At 44.4% G+C, this 16,369-nt stretch overlaps 1 pseudogene; it reads left to right on the top strand.

The window, feature by feature from the left end:
- Positions 1-326: 326 nt before the first annotated feature.
- LOC130126103 (THAP domain-containing protein 6-like) lies at positions 327-9,746 on the top strand (annotated as a pseudogene).
- Positions 9,747-16,369: the final 6,623 nt, after the last annotated feature.

The raw sequence follows: 16,369 nt of genomic DNA, 5'->3' as shown, positions 1-16,369 counted from the left end.
GAAATCGTTGGAAAACAAGTATGAATGACATTTTAAGTACTTCGACTGTCTGTGTTGTTGTTTTTACCTTTTGTGGCGAGGGAGGTAACATTATCATTCATGATATATTTTTTGGGGGGGACAAATTCACCTCTTCTAAATATTGAGGGGGACATGTCCCCCCTGACCCCCCCCCATAAATTACGCCCGTGGTTGCTAGGCAGACCATAGACATATAAAGAGTAGACGCCGCATTGGCTGTTGGGGCGCGAGAAATACGGCCGCCATCTTGGACCGGTCATCCTACGAGTTGCCTAGCAGCAGAATACACGACACGACTGAGAAAGATGCCAGAACACTGTTCAGCATATTCCTGCTTCAATCGACGGACCGTGGAAAACAGGGCTCGGGGGATTACTTTTCACAAGTAAGATTGAACATCACTATTGGTTGTATTTTGTGAATATAATATTACCCTACTGTATTTATGTCCAACTGCGAAATCGTAGCCAGCTAGCTAGGCTATGCTCAGTGCCGGTGTTCACCCGGCTATGAACTGAGACTTTATAAGTCGTATTCCATAACACTGACTTTACAGCTGACAAAAGAATGCTATTGTACAGATAAAACAATATGAACGTTACTGGTATTATATTGACCAGCGAATGTTACACAGGTGGCGCAGCACAGACTGTATTATTCACATGTCATCCATCCTAACAACAGGAAGATAGGGGAGAACCGCGCCCAAAGTAACACGCCGCCAAATTAGCAAAGAGCTTTTTTCCAAGGAAACCAAACAGGACGTGACGCAATGAAGTCGGTGTGTGTGTTTATAAGACCTCTCCCTTCTCCCAAAACACTGGCGCGATACGCAGTTATTTAAAACAGTTATAGAGCCAAAGCTGTTTTTTCATGCGGTAAGTAAAATTACGTGATCTGAGGTTTTTTTTCGAATTGCGTTTCATTCTTAGAAGTTCCGGTAAATGACTTTATGTTGCTTTGTTAGCACATTTACTGTCTCGATGACAGAATAGTTTTAAATCGACAGGCTACCACAGTTCATATGCTAGCCTGGCTACCACAGTTCATATGCTAGCCTGGCTACCACAGTTCATATGCTAGCCAGGCTAAATGGAGAGGTGACCTGAGAGGGTCGAATGTACCAGCGAGGGGAGGGACGAAAGTAACGTAAATGATTTCCCTAGCAAGCTGCAAGTTAATGTATTTTACTTACAGAATAGTACAGTTAAGGTCATTCTTTTAAGCCTACATAGCCAATTGTTTTTAATTATTTGAGGACTTACCTTGCTTACGCCTTCACACAAACTGCAATTCTCCAAATGTCGACAAAGACCGATTAGCTCCACGTGATGGCGGTGTGCGCGTGAAGGTTAGCGCAAAAGCAATTGGTGAATTAAAAGAAATGAACAAAAGCGCGAATGGCTGATTCAAATATAACAACCAACCTCTATCACTGACGTTTTTGTGAAAATGTTGAAAAAAATATGAGGCTTGTATCAAAATTGCGTTACACAACATTGATAAATTGACGCTAAGAATATTTATTAGTCTATGAAACTCAAAATATTGCCTGGATGAATTGGCACAGATGTTAAATTGGGTCTGCAAGATTGGTTGATAAAGATAAACGTGATCAGAATACAAAACCATAATTATACGATGCATCTTACGCTTTATGACAGCCAGTACTTTCGCACCGCAGCAGTGCTACTTTGGTCCCGCAAGGGAGGTGCGAAAGTACCATCGCGCAAGTTGTGTTCTCCGTCTGTTTATGTCCAGATCATTTAACTGAGAAACATATGGAAAGTTGCTTCTGAAAGGGGACACATGTATGTGGTTTCTGATAAGATATGGCATCTATTACTGTCACCATACTGGAGTAAACTCGGAAAAAGTAAAAAGTGGTACTTTCGGCCCGGTTCTCCTACCTCTCATGTCTCATACCCACCTCACTTATTTAAAAATACAGAACATCTGACTGTAGAGTAGTTTGCAAACAAACCTACCGTATTCACAAGTTCACCAGCTTTGGTTCATTGTCAACAAATATGCATCAAAATAGGAGTTTTGTTGAAGAAAGGTTCTATGAAATTTGAAGGAAAAAAATAAGCGTGACCTCCTTTGTAAAATGTTTTTGTGTAGACTCTCTCAAATCTCCCGTTTTCATTTTGAAGGTTTCCCAAAGACAATGTTTTGAGGAAGAAGTGGGAAGTGTCTTTGAGGAGGGAAGGATTCACTGCAAGGGATTCCTCCGTGCTCTGCTGTGAGCATTTTAAGCAGAGCGATTTTGATAGGACAGGTCAGATTGTCCGACTCCGACATGTAGTTATTCCATCCGTCTTCAGCTTCCCGGTTCACCTCCAAAGAGTAGATGTATCATCATAAGACTATTAGCATTAATAAATGTAAATATTCTATTATCAATTACAGGGCTGGGTGAGATATTCATCCCTGTATATATATATATATATACACTACCGTTCAAAAGTTTGGGATCACCCAAACAATTTTGTGTTTTCCATGAAAAGTCACACTTATTCACCACCATATGTTGTGAAATGAATAGAAAATAGAGTCAAGACATTGACAAGGTTAGAAATAATGATTTGTATTTGAAATAAGATTTTTTTTACATCAAACTTTGCTTTCGTCAAAGAATCCTCCATTTGCAGCAATTACAGCATTGCAGACCTTTGGCATTCTAGCTGTTAATTTGTTGAGGTAATCTGGAGAAATTGCACCCCACGCTTCCAGAAGCAGCTCCCACAAGTTGGATTGGTTGGATGGGCACTTCTTGCGTACCATACGGTCAAGCTGCTCCCACAACAGCTCAATGGGGTTCAGATCTGGTGACTGCGCTGGCCACTCCATTACCGATAGAATACCAGCTGCCTGCTTCTGCTCTAAATAGTTCTTGCACAATTTGGAGGTGTGTTTAGGGTCATTGTCCTGTTGTAGGATGAAATTGGCTCCAATCAAGCGCTGTCCACTGGGTATGGCATGGCGTTGCAAAATGGAGTGATAGCCTTCCTTATTCAGAATCCCTTTTACCCTGTACAAATCTCCCACCTTACCAGCACCAACGCAACCCCAGACCATCACATTACCTCCACCATGCTTAACAGATGGCGTCAGGCATTCTTCCAGCATCTTTTCATTTGTTCTGCGTCTCACAAACGTTCTTTGTGATCCAAACACCTCAAACTTGGATTCATCCGTCCACAACACTTTTTTCCAGTCTTCCTCTGTCCAATGTCTGTGTTCTTTTGCCCATCTTAATCTTTTTCTTTTATTGGTCAGTCTCAGATATGGCTTTTTCTTTGCCACTCTGCCCTGAAGCCCAGAATCCCGCAGCCGCCTCTTCACTGTAGATGTTGACACTGGTGTTTTGCGGGTACTATTTAATGAAGATGCCAGTTGGGGACCTGTGAGGCGTCTGTTTCTCAAACTAGAGACTCTAATGTACTTATCTTCTTGCTCAGTTGTGCAACGCGGCCTCCCACTTCTTTTTCCACTCTGGTTAGAGCCTGTTTGTGCTGTCCTCTGAAGGGAGTAGTACACACCGGTGTAGGAAATCTTCAATTTCTTAGCAATTTCTCGCATGGAATAGCCTTCATTTCTAAGAACAAGAATAGACTGTCGAGTTTCAGATGAAAGTTCTCTTTTTCTGGCCATTTTGAGCGTTTAATTGACCCCACAAATGTGATGCTCCAGAAACTCAATCTGCTCAAAGGAAGGTCAGTTTTGTAGCTTCTGTAACGAGCTAAACTGTTTTCAGATGTGTGAACATGATTGCACAAGGGTTTTCTAATCATCAATTAGCCTTCTGAGCCAATGAGCAAACACATTGTACCATTAGAACACTGGAGTGATAGTTGCTTGAAATGGGCCTCTATACACCTATGTAGATATTGCATCAAAAACCAGACATTTGCAGCTAGAATAGTCATTTACCACATTAGCAATGTATAGAGTGTATTTCTTTAAAGTTAAGACTAGTTTAAAGTTATCTTCATTGAAAAGTACAGTGCTTTTCCTTCAAAAATATGGACATTTCAATGTGATCCCAAACTTTTGAACGGTAGTGTATATATATATTCTTTCCAAGTATTATACTTCTTCATTTTAGCCGGAAAGGGAAAGGACTACGTCTACCTCCAGAAGAGCTGAAGAGAGCCTGTCCGTGGCCTCTCAGGATGCCCCAGAACCTGCAGCCTAATGATGCGAGTTTCTACTTTAAACATCATATCATAATGGTCCTGGACATATTCAAATCTCACTTGTTTGCTGCCACTCATATTAAACACACTCTCAAATTAACCCATACACACAATTAAAGACATGTTGAACATGCATTCCTCACACACACACACACACAAAGAAACACACACACACGGTGCTGGCATTGGCTTTGACAGGTGATGACTATAAGAAAGAATGTGGGCCATACACTAGTGGTGTCAAAGTGATATGTGTGAAGTGAAACATCACTCAAACTATGTTCATCCCTCTTTCTACTAGGATCATGCCTATGCCTTTCCTGCTTCTTCTACTGCTCTGAAGACCAGACTTAATGAAGCCGTGGAAAGTCTGGAGCGAGAGAAGAAGAATGCCATGGCCAGAGAAAAGAGGGCAAAGACCACAGTGAAAAGTCTTTTGGGGGATTTGAGAGAAAAGAACCTCATTAATGAAGAGCTCAACGAGAGGCTTGAATTCTACTCAGGTAAGACGAAGTTAGCGCTTTGAAATTCATGTACATGTTATTCTTACACTCTTTATTAAACTCCTTAGTTGTTATCTGAAGGGGACTTATTAATTTTTGCTCATAAAATTTCAGATCTTCAAGTAGACTTCATGGCAAAACAGTTCTCTTTCAAGGGTTTTAGGGGTTTCATGTCAAACTTTAATTAGTAACTTTTATTTTTTTCCCCTACATTGTTATGCTACATTGTTTATATATTCATCTCTCTTTAAAATATATATGTATATCTGTATTTATTTTTTATTATTACATCATAGTCTTGGATATAATTACGATATTATTACAGTATTGTACCACTTTATTATATACACACACACACACACACACACTGTATACTTCCTACCCTCACATGTAAATATTTTGTGTTGTCAGTGTTTACGTTTGTCCATTGTGTGTAATGTACTGGTCACCTATGTAAGCAACTTTGTACATGTGTAAATATGGTTTTGGGCGGGGATTTATATATATTTTCATTTTCTCTGATATATAACATATATTGTTGTTATATATACTGTAGATATATAATATGTTTATGTATTTATATAGCCTAATCATATATTGTTTCTTCAACTTATTAAAATAGCTGACTTTACTGCCACTATCTGCTTCTGCCTCTCTATCATATTTTAGCGTGTGTGTGTATATATATATATATATATATACAGTGGGGAAAATAATTATTTGAGCCCCTGCTGATTTTGTAAGTTTGCCCACTTACAAAGAGTGCAACAGTCTATAATTTTAAGCGTAGGTTCACTTTAACAGTGAGAGACAGAATATGACCAAAAAAAGTGGAATAAAACATTGTATGAATTTTATGAATTTATTTGCATATTTTTGGTCCAAAATAAATATTTGAACCCCTGGACGAACATTGTTAATATTTAGTAGAAAAGCCATTATTGGCCAGCACAGATGTCAAACGGTTTTTATAGTTTCTGACAAGGTTTGTGCACATTTCGGCAGGGATGTTGGCCCACTCCTCCCTGCAGACAGCCTCCAAATCGTTCAGGTTTGGAGGCTGTCGCCTGGCAACCAGAATTTTGACCCGAATTTTGATCCAATCGAAAGATTTTCGATTGGATTCAGGTCTGGAGACTGGCTAGGCCATTCCAGAACCTTGATATGCTTCTTCTTCAGCCACTCTTTGGTTGCTTTGGTGGTGTGCTTTGGGTCGTTGTCGTGTTGGAACCCCCATTCACGACCCATCTTCAGCGCTCTCACTGAGGGAAGGAGGTGTTGGTCCAGAATTCCACGGTACATGGCCCCGTCCATCCTCCCCTCGATGCGATGGAGTTGTCCTGTCCCCTTGGTTGATTAGCAGCCCCAAAGAATGATGTTGCCACCCCCATGCTTGACGGTGGGGATGGTGTTCTTTGGGTTGTACTCCATGTTCTTCACCCTCCAAACACGGCGAGTTGAGTTGAGCCCGAAAAGTTCTATTTTGGTCTCATCCGACCACATCACCTTCTTCCAGGCCTCTTCTGAGTCGTCCAAGTGTTCATTGGCGAACTTCAGACGGGCCTGTACATGTGCCTTCTTTAGCAGTGGGACCCTGCGTGCACTGCAGGATTTTAATCCATGACGGCGTAGTGTGTTACTAACCGTTTGCTTTGTAACTGTGGTCCCAGCTGCCTTCAGGTCATTAACCAGTTCCCCCCCTTGTGGTTCTGGGATGATTCCTCACCGTTCGCATGATCAGAGACACCCCACGAGGCGAGGTCTTGCGTGGAGCCCCAGACCGAGGATGGAGGTTGGCGGTGGTGTGGTGTTCCTTCCATTTCCTGATAACTGCACCGACAGTTGTTACTTTCTCTCAAAGATGCTTTCCAATTCTCTTGTAGCCCATCCCAGCCTTGTGCAGGTCTGCACTCTTGTCCCTGGTGTCCTTAGACAGCTCTTTGGTCTTGCCCATGGTGGAGATGTTGAAATCTGATTGATTGGGTGTGGACAGTTGTCTTTTATACAGGTAACAAGGTGATGCAGGTGTATTTTATGTGGGTAATTAGTTGGGATTGGGGGTGCATCTTAAAGAAAAACTAACTGGTTTGTGGGAGCCAGAATACTTGCTGTTTGGTGGGGGATCAGATACTTATTTTTCTAAATCAGGTGGTTATTAATTTTTATAAATTCATATGATGTGATTTTCTGGAATTTTCTTTTGGATTCCGTCTCTCACTGTTAAAATGTACATATGATTAAAATTATAGACTGTTGCATTCTTTGTAAGTGGGCAAACCTACAAAATCAGCAAGGGGTCAAATATTTATTTTCCCCACTGTTTATTTATTTATTTATTTTTATAGTGAATGTTTTGCTAAATACCGCATTGTTCCGAATATAAGACGACCCTGATTATAAGACGACCCCCCCTTTTTCAGGACCCATTTTTGGAAAAATACTTTTTGAAGAGCAAATATTGGTTTTATAAAGAAAAACATTATATTTGAAAATAATGATAATAAAAACACATTGAATAAAACAAGGTAGTCTGTTTAACAGCTTTTAAATAAAATTGTTTTCAATATATTTTAGATGAAATTGTCACATTTAAATAAAAAAAGTAAATACATTTGTAAATGAATGACTTATGGTATTTAAATAGCATACAAATGAAAATAAACTGTGGTCTATTGAGACTATCTATCTCATAGTGAAAAAATAACCATTTAAACATTTCAATAACTGCATTAACCATTGAAGTGGTCTAATTTTAGAACGGTCTTGAAACAAATCTGACTGAGTGAGAATGTATATTGACATTCAAAAGTCTAGACCTCGAATGTAAGACGACCCCCACTTTTTCATACGTATTTCCAGGGTAAAAACCCCGTCTTATATTCAGAACAATACGGTAGCTACCTATCATACATCACATGTATCATATATCAGAATATTCTATTACTGTTAAGCCAACTATGAATATTAAAATACGTCAAACCATGTGTCCTGTATCATAGCTACATGTATGACGTTTTCAGCAACAAAAAAGGCGTGGAAATCAGTTTGGTATTCAGTGAGTTATGGTTGGTTAACTGCGCTGACAGTTCATTGCGCCTGCCAAACACATTACACTGAGTAGAGCGGGTGACCAGTCCAAGATGGCGGCCCCACGGCTCGTCAGCGCCAATAGGCAGTAGCGGTCGATGCGGCGTCTACTCTTTATATGTCTATGAGGCAGACTATATCGGCTATTATTTCATTGGGTGTCACTTGCCGCGCAAACGTTTAGTTTGGGTGCAGTTCATTGCAGTTGTCCAGCTAATGTGCAAGGCTGGTTATGGCTGACGTTGGTGGCGGAATCCAACAATCCACAAAACGTCTGTGTAGCATGTACGCTAACATGATGTGATGTAGAAATGTGATGCTAGTTGCTCATTAACATTAGCTCATATCTTTACATTCGTAGTAACCTTTTGAAACTTACGCAGTGTTACGTTTCGTTGCATCTTAGTGCTATTTGTAGCTCAGAGAAGGCGTCTCCATCAAGCTAGCAGCACGAGACCTGAGGGAAGCCGAGTCTGTATTTCCCCTGCATGTTGCACCCTTGATAAGCCGAGCGAGGTAAGTAACATTTGGTTCTGTGTATAAATGGCCACGAAAACTGAACACTGTAAAAGCGTTAATAACACTTTCACAGTGTTCATAATGTGTCATAATACCTGTGCCAGAAAGCTGCTAATTTAGCTGCATCGTATTGGTAATTGTCAATATGTGTTCTCTTACATGTCATCTAATGTGCGATGTTTGAAATTGTCTAAATAATAATTGCACTGTTTTTTTTGTTGTTTTTTTTCTCCCAATCTAGTAGCCAATCGATCCCTATTCTAGTTCAAACACCCACCCTCGTACTGCATGCGTTCACCAACTGCATCTCTCCAGCCTGCAGTCTGGAAGGAGACGCCTCGCCACTTCCGTGACAAGGCGACTCCAGGGCCGAACCACTGCTTAGAATTAGAATTCAGGACAGTTGCGGGACGCTGGGGGAGAAAAGTTAATTTCCAGCCCTGTCTCCCCCCACATTTCCTGCTCAACTGACACCAAACTTGCTACACTGCATCTTCACACTGTCCTCTACAAACCTTCCAGCCAGATTTTGGAATTATCAAAAATTGAGCCCACAGTGTATCGAAATATTTTCCTGTAAACAGCTACTGCAAATCCTGGCTAAATAAATCTGTAATGTTCATGAAAATAAATGTCAAAATTGTGATGTCATGGTAGATGCAGTGTGGTAAATTTCAGAAGTGTATCTCAAAAGTGAAATTTTGGACAGTATTTTGAATTCTGTCCTCATGTAAACTGTTGCAGTCAGTGGAACTAGAGCATCTTTAAACATCAGTTTCTCACTTAAGGAGCAATCAAGCTTTGTAAAAATGAATTACAAGCATGTCTTTGTTGCTGATGGACCCTCTTGTATTTCTCATTTGTCTTTCTCCTCTTATTACATCTTCCTCCCTGTCCTCCTCCTTCCTCTTCAAAATGCCCAGCCCTGGCTCCCTGCTGTGCAGCAGCTGTAATTTTTCCTGGGTGGTGTTTCTTGTGAAGTATACTGGTAAAGGCCATGTCACTGTAGCTCATATAGTGACATGGCCTTTACTAATATTATCATGTTTGAAGGATCACACCATGACACAGTATCAGCATCAACACAACGTTCGTTTACTCTGCGTTTCAAAAACCCTTACAGCAGACTCAACCAATCAATTCAAGAACAGCCATAAAGGCATCATATAACGATTGCAGCACAGTAGAACAGTGCTAACCTGAATGCAGCACTGGTGACCCAGTGTGCAGACATAACATTCCCCCCCAGCAGGGTTTCAAACATGAAAAGTTGACACAAAGTCCTCTAGGTGGCCAGGGTGTGAACGTGTGCGAACAGGTCATAGGGAGGCATGAGGCTGAGGCTGAGCAGGCCGAGGTGAGGAGACAGAAGGCAGGGGCAGCTGAGGCCCAGGAATGTCTGGGGCCTGTGTAGGGGTGTCCTGCCATTATGAGGCTATAGTTTGGGGTATGTCACCAGCTGTGTGTGGCAGAGCTGGCACCTTCTGAAGGCAGCTGGAGTGCCACCGAGTGCCGTCGTTGAGGAGCTAGGTGACTGGGCCCAGCTGACGGGTGACTTGGAGAGGAGAGGACCAGTATGAGGCCATTTTATTGTCCCTGTGGGGCCTACGGACCCTGACCTAGTCTGAGGCGTTGATGTCTGGCACCCTGGCTCGTTTTGACTGGTGAAATCGTTGCTTCATCCGCCCCTGCTGACGGGTGACTGAGGCTCTGAACCCAGAGGGAGGTGCCTGGGGTGTAGATGGGCGGAGCCTGTCGAGGGGCATGTTTAGCTCCCGACCCAGCATGAGAGAGGCTGGGGAGACGCTCGCAGTCGAGTGCTGTGTGGCCCTGTAGTTCAGAGTGTGACGGATGGCATGCGTGAAGGAGCACCCTTGGGCCAGGTGTGCTCTGAGGCAGTTTTTCAGTGACTGGTGAAAGCGTTTAATGCTGCCGTTGGCCTGGGGGTGATAATACGCAATGCGTACATGACAGATACCCTTGCTTTCAAGGTAAGCAGTGAACTCTGTAGAGACCAGTTGAGGACCGTTGTCGGTGGTGATGGTCTTTGGGAGGCCCCAGCGATAGAAGAGAAGAGTCCAGGAAGTCAATGATGACCTGTGAGGTCACAAAGCCAGTAGTGGTGGGCTCAGGCCATTTTGAGTGTAGGTCATAGGCAACCACCAAGAAGCACTGGTGGCGGGGAACCCCATGGATTTCTCCGCAGATGTCCAGATGCAGGTGTTCCCAGGGCTGAGAGGGCCAGGCAAGAGGTTGCAGGGGTGGGGGAGCCTGGTAGCCAGTCTTGCCACTCATGAGGCAGGCAGAGCAGTCCTTGACCAGGGCCTCAATGTCTCCGTCTATCCCCAGCCACCACACCAGGTCCTGCCAGCGCTGTTTTAGCTTCACAATGCCCGGGTGGCCCTCATGCGCCATGGTCACACATGCACACGCAGAGCACCTGGGACCACTATGCAAAGCCCACATGCCACGCAGGTGTCGTTCCAGCAGGAGAGCTCCTATTTGACTCGGGAGAACGCAGTCAGCTTCTCTGGGACCTTGTGAGGCTAGCCATTCTGGATGTAGGCGCAGAGCTGAGAGAGGACAGGGTCCTGTTCGGAGGCTTCCTTCAGCTCCTGCAGAGAGACAGTGGCCTGGAGGGGTGTGTGTAGCATTTGAATAATGTCCTGTTCCACACAGTCAGTGTCTGTGTGTAGGGCTGGAGTGGAGACGGAGCGAGAGAGCAGGTCAGCCACAACATTGTTTCTGTCTGGGGTGAACTGCAGGCTAAAGTTGTACTGACGGAGGTGATCAGACCACCAGTGTAACCTCAGGGGTCTGTGGCCTGTTCCAGATGTGGACAGCAGCGCTGTCAGTGCCTGATGATCCGTCCTGAGGGTAAAGGAGGGGCCAAAGAGATACAGGTGCCACCTTTCACAGGCCACGATGCAGGCTAATGCCTCACGCTCAACCACAGAGTACCGCTGCTCGGTCTGGTTAAGGGCACGGGAGGCAAAGGTGACGGGCTTCTCCACGCCGTTCTGGTTCTGCAGCAGCACAGCCTCTATCGCTGTGGCCAACACATCACAGGTCATGAGGGTGAGGCTGGAGATGTCAAAGTCAGCCAGCACTGCTGGTGAAGTCAGTTGCGTTTTGAGATCATGCACAGTGTCACTGCATGCCCGAAACCACACCCAAGGCTTGTCCTTACGCAGCAGCTGGTGCAGGCAGGGCTGTGGTGGCAGAGTACTGAGGGAGGAACTTCAGGTAGTATCCTGTAATACCCAGGAAGGAGGTGACCTGGGCAGCTGAGCTGGGCTCGGGATGGCCTGAATGACATCACCATTGGACTGGGGTGGGGTTATGCCACTTGCTGACAGCTGGAACCCCACAAACTCAATGGCTGGCACAGAGAGGACACATTTTTCAGCATTGAGAGTTAGGTTGTGCTTGGGTAGGGCTGCAAAGACCCTGTTGAGTCGCTCGTCATGGATTTCAGTGGTGGTCCGGTGTACGGCTATATCGTCCAGATACAGTGCATCCGGAAAGTATTCACACCCCTTCACTTTCCCCACATTTTGTTATGTTACAGCCTTATTCCAAAATGGATTAAATTCCTTTTTTTCTCATCAGTCTACACACAATACCCCATAATGACAAAGTGAAAAATGTTTTGTAGAAATTTTTGCAAATTTATTAAAAATAAAAAACTGAAATATTGCATGTACATAAGTATTCACACCCTTTGCTATGACACTCAAAATTGAGCTCAGGTTCATCCTGTTCCCACTGACCATCCTTGAGATGTTTCTACATCTTGATTGGAGTCCACCTGTAGTAAATTCAATTGATTGGACTTGATTCGGAAAGGTACACACCTGTCTATATAAGGTCCCACTGTTGACAGTGCATGTCAGAGCAGAAACCAAGCCATGAAGTCAAAGGAATTGTCTGTGGACCTCCGAGACAGGATTGTATCGAGGCACAGATCTGGGGAAGGGTACAAAAAAAATTCTACAGCTTTGAAGGTCCTGAAGAGCACAGTGGTCTCCATCATTTGTAAATGGAAGAAGTTTGGATCCACCAGGGCTCTTCCTAGAGCTGGCCGCCCAGCCAAACTGAGCAATCGGGGGAGAAGGGCCTTGGTCAGGGAAGTGACCAAGAACCCGATGGTCCCTCTGACAGAGCTCCAGCATTCCTCTGTGGAGATGGGAGAACCTTCCAGAAGGACAACCATCTCTGCAGCACTCCACCAATCAGGCCTTTATGGTAGAGTGGCCAGACGGAAGCCTCTGCTCAGTAAAAGGCACATGACAGCCTGCTTGGAGTTTGCCAGAAAGCACCTAAAGGACTCTCAGACCATGAGAAACAAGATTCTCTGGTCTGATGAAACCAAGATTGAACTCTTTGGCCTGAATGCCAAACGTTATGTCTGGAGGAAACCAGGCACCTCTCATCACCTTGCTAATACCATCCCTACAGTGAAGCGTGGTGGTGGCAGCATCATGCTGTGGGGATGTTTTTCAGCGGCAGGAACTGGGAGACTAGTCAGGATCGAGGGAAAGATGAATGCAGCAAAGTATAGAGAGATCCTTGATGAAAACCTGCTCCAGAGCGCTCAGGACCTCAGACTGGGGTGCAGGTTTACCTTTCAACACGACAACGACCCTAAGCACACAGCCAAGACAACGAAGGAGTGGCTTCGGGACAAGTCTGTGAATGTCCTTGAGTGGCCCAGCCAGAGCCCAGACTTGAACCCCATTGAACATCTCTGGAAAGACCTGAAAATAGCTGTGCAGCGACGCTCCCCATCTAACCTTACAGATCTCGAGAGGATCTGCAGAGAAGAATGGGAGAAATACCCCAAATATAGGTGTGCCAAGCTTGTAGCTTCATACCCAAGAAGACTTGAGGCTGTAATTGCTGCCAAGGGTGCCTCAACCAAGTACTGAATAAAGGGTGTGAATACTTATGTACATGCAATATTTCAATTTTTTTTTTTTTAAATTTGCAAAAATTTCTACAAAACCTTTTTCGCTTTGTCATTATGGGGTATTGTATGTAGATTGATGAGAAAAGAACAGGATTTAATCCATTTTGGAATAAGGTTGTAACAGAACAAAATGTGGGGAAAGTGAAGGGGTGTGAATACTTTCCGGATGCACTGTATAAGGCCATGCCCGGTATGCCAGCCAGCGTAGAGACCATGACTTTCTGGAAGCAGCTAGGGGCGGAGCTAAGGCCAAAAGGCATCCAGGTGTAGCAAAACACTCATGCATGTGTCATGAAGGCTGTGAGGTTTCTGCTGCCGGAGTGGAGAGGCACCTGCAAGTATCCCTGTCTGAGGTCGAGCTTGGAGAACACAGTAGATCCATAGAACTGAGCTGTGAGCTCTTCTGAGGTGGGTAGTGGATACTTGTCAGGGATCACCACCTTATTCACTGCACATAGATTGACACAGACACGTAGGGCCCCGAACTTCTTCTTAGCCACCACGAGGTTTGAGACCCAGGGTGAAGCGTCCACCGGCTCAATGATGCCAGCTCCCAGAAGCAGTATAAGACAAATCATTTCCCGTTCTGGTTACTGTTATTTTATCATGTTTTTTTTCCTCACATCAGTGTCGATGGCCAACTTCAAAGTGTCTACACTCAATCTAAATGGAGCAAGAGACGTGAGAAAGAGAGCATGTCTTTTTGAACTTGTAAAGCTAAAGCTCATTGACGTCATGTTTGTCCAGGAAACTCATAGTGATGTTATGAATGACACTGAATACCACCTTCTCCTCTGCGACGGTATGGACTAAGTTTGTTGAGGCTGGCATTACCAAACTGGGCCATCTTACAAGAACATCCTTGGAAGCACTTGTTGGCATCATCAACATCAGGTCCTCCGGAGTGCTGAAGAGGGTTGTGGAGGATGTCTGGGAATCTCTGCCTGGGCCACTGAGGGCGTTTACCGAAAATCGTGCTCTAGCTGACCAATGGGATGAGGACGATGAGTACGTTTTTCCCTTCCTAATCGTCAGTCCTGCATTTGGGGCATGGCGAGGGGGGAGCGGACTGCTTCTTTCCCTGAATACACCAGTGCTGGATAGTTTCAGCTCTTGTGGGAAGAAGCAGCTTTACTAAAGCTGTGTGAATGTACTCAACCTTCGCTCTCTGGCTGAAGTCAGGGAGTCGAGGTGGACTGAGGTTTTTGCTTCAGACTGTACCCCTAAAGGCAGGTGGAGGGTCCTGTATAAGCCTCCTGTTGAGAAACAGATGGCTGACCTCCAGTGGAGAATTATACATGGAGCAATAGCTACTAACAGATAGGGCTCACCTAGATCCAAGCACTGGGGAGGACTGCCCTTTCTGCACTCAGAGGGAAACGTTAGAGCATTTAGTGGTCTCTTGTCCTATATTAGTGGGCTTATTTAGGGTACTGTGGGAATGGGTTGAAGCGTTGGGTGGGGATTTCTCCATCCCCATATTTGTTTTTGGGCCCAATTACATGGCAAGAAAAAGACTGCTTCTGGTCCTAGTCAATTTTCTGTTCAGAACTGCTAAACTAGCGATCTGGAAGACCAGGGAGAATCAGATGCGAGATCTGGGCTGGACTGATGTGGTGCAGAGTATGAAAGATTTGTGGCGGCTCATTTGAGGATAGAGCACACTTTCTACACCCTGACCAGTAATCTGGACTCTTTCAGGGCTTTGTGGGGGTTAAGACATGTTTTATGTTCACTAGGTGAAGATGGGTCACTTGTTCTCAATTTTTTATTCATTATGGTCATGTGTGTTTGTGTGTGTGTGTGTGTGTGTGTATTTTGATTGAGTAATGATGCATGAGATTTTGTTTTTCTAGCTTACTATTTTTTTACTGTGATGTAAATAAGTTATTTTAAAAGTCAAAGTCTCTCTCTCTCTTGCTCTCTCTCTCTCTTGCTCTCTCTCTCTGCACTGCATGCTGGGAAGTTGGGTGCATCAGCGTGAGTGAGGGTGTTGAATGAGCTTGAGGGTGTTTTTTGGCTTAATTCACTGGTTTTCCACTCGTTTCACTTTTCTTCTCTACATGGTAAGGTAGGAGAAGTTTAATTTTACTTCGTTGCTGGTTGTTGGAAAGTGACTGTCACGTCACGTCTGCTTGTCAATCATCACTCGCTGTTTGGAGAAGCACTAACAATGCCCTGCGAAAAAACGAAAGGAATAAAAAATTGAAATCAATGAAAATTAAATTTGAAATGAATGAAAACAAAAGACGACCCTAAAAATAAACCTCAAGAAAAGGAACAGTGTTGCGGCTCGCCCACCCCGCGCCACGGCCCGCCCACCCTGCGCCGGCAGCCAATCAGCTCGTCAGGGCCGGGCTTAGCCGTCAGGGCGGGGCTTAAGTTTGGTGGTCTCCCGGCGCCCGTTGTCAGTTCGTGCCGTAATCTCCTCGCAGTAGTGGCTGCTCTTCCCTTACAGTGCTTTTCTCTCCGACCTCACCCCAGCCCTTGGTTTATGGTTTCCCTTGCAAAGTTTCCCCGTGGAAGTATCCTGCCGTGTTCCCGTTTGGATTACCCGCGAGTTTTTTTCCCTTGGACTTCCCGTTTTCTTGTCGCTCATTGCCTCCCTGTGTTTGACTGTTGTACGCGCAAGGAATAAAGTACGCCAGTTTCGGCTAACCCCATCTCTGTCTGGTGTCTTGCGCTTGGGGTCTTCCACAAACCCTAACAGTACCTCAGATATAAAGGAGGGGGACACGGGCTCAAACTGCTCTAAGACAGTTGGGCACATATAGTCCATGGGCCAGACGATATTTCGGTACACTCAAGGTGGCAAAACTTACTTATAATTTTTGAAAGGATCCATGTCTGTAGATGATATTTTGGTATGATAACCATTCCTGAGTGGCAGCTGTATCACAGTTATCAGCTCATGAAGTTAACCACCCGCTAAACTAAATTGCATTTTAGACGCTGGTGCATATCCTGGTTTAGCCTCATGGTCAGGACATTTTTCAATGTTCTATAATATTGTCTTTGGTATCATTTTAAAGGGGACCTTCTTAGCTTTCATTCAAGCCCTGTTG

The sequence above is a fragment of the Lampris incognitus genome, chromosome 16 (genome assembly GCF_029633865.1).
Source record: "Lampris incognitus isolate fLamInc1 chromosome 16, fLamInc1.hap2, whole genome shotgun sequence".
Classification (NCBI taxonomy): domain Eukaryota; kingdom Metazoa; phylum Chordata; class Actinopteri; order Lampriformes; family Lampridae; genus Lampris; species Lampris incognitus.
This window is presented reverse-complemented; position numbering and strand designations above follow the sequence as displayed.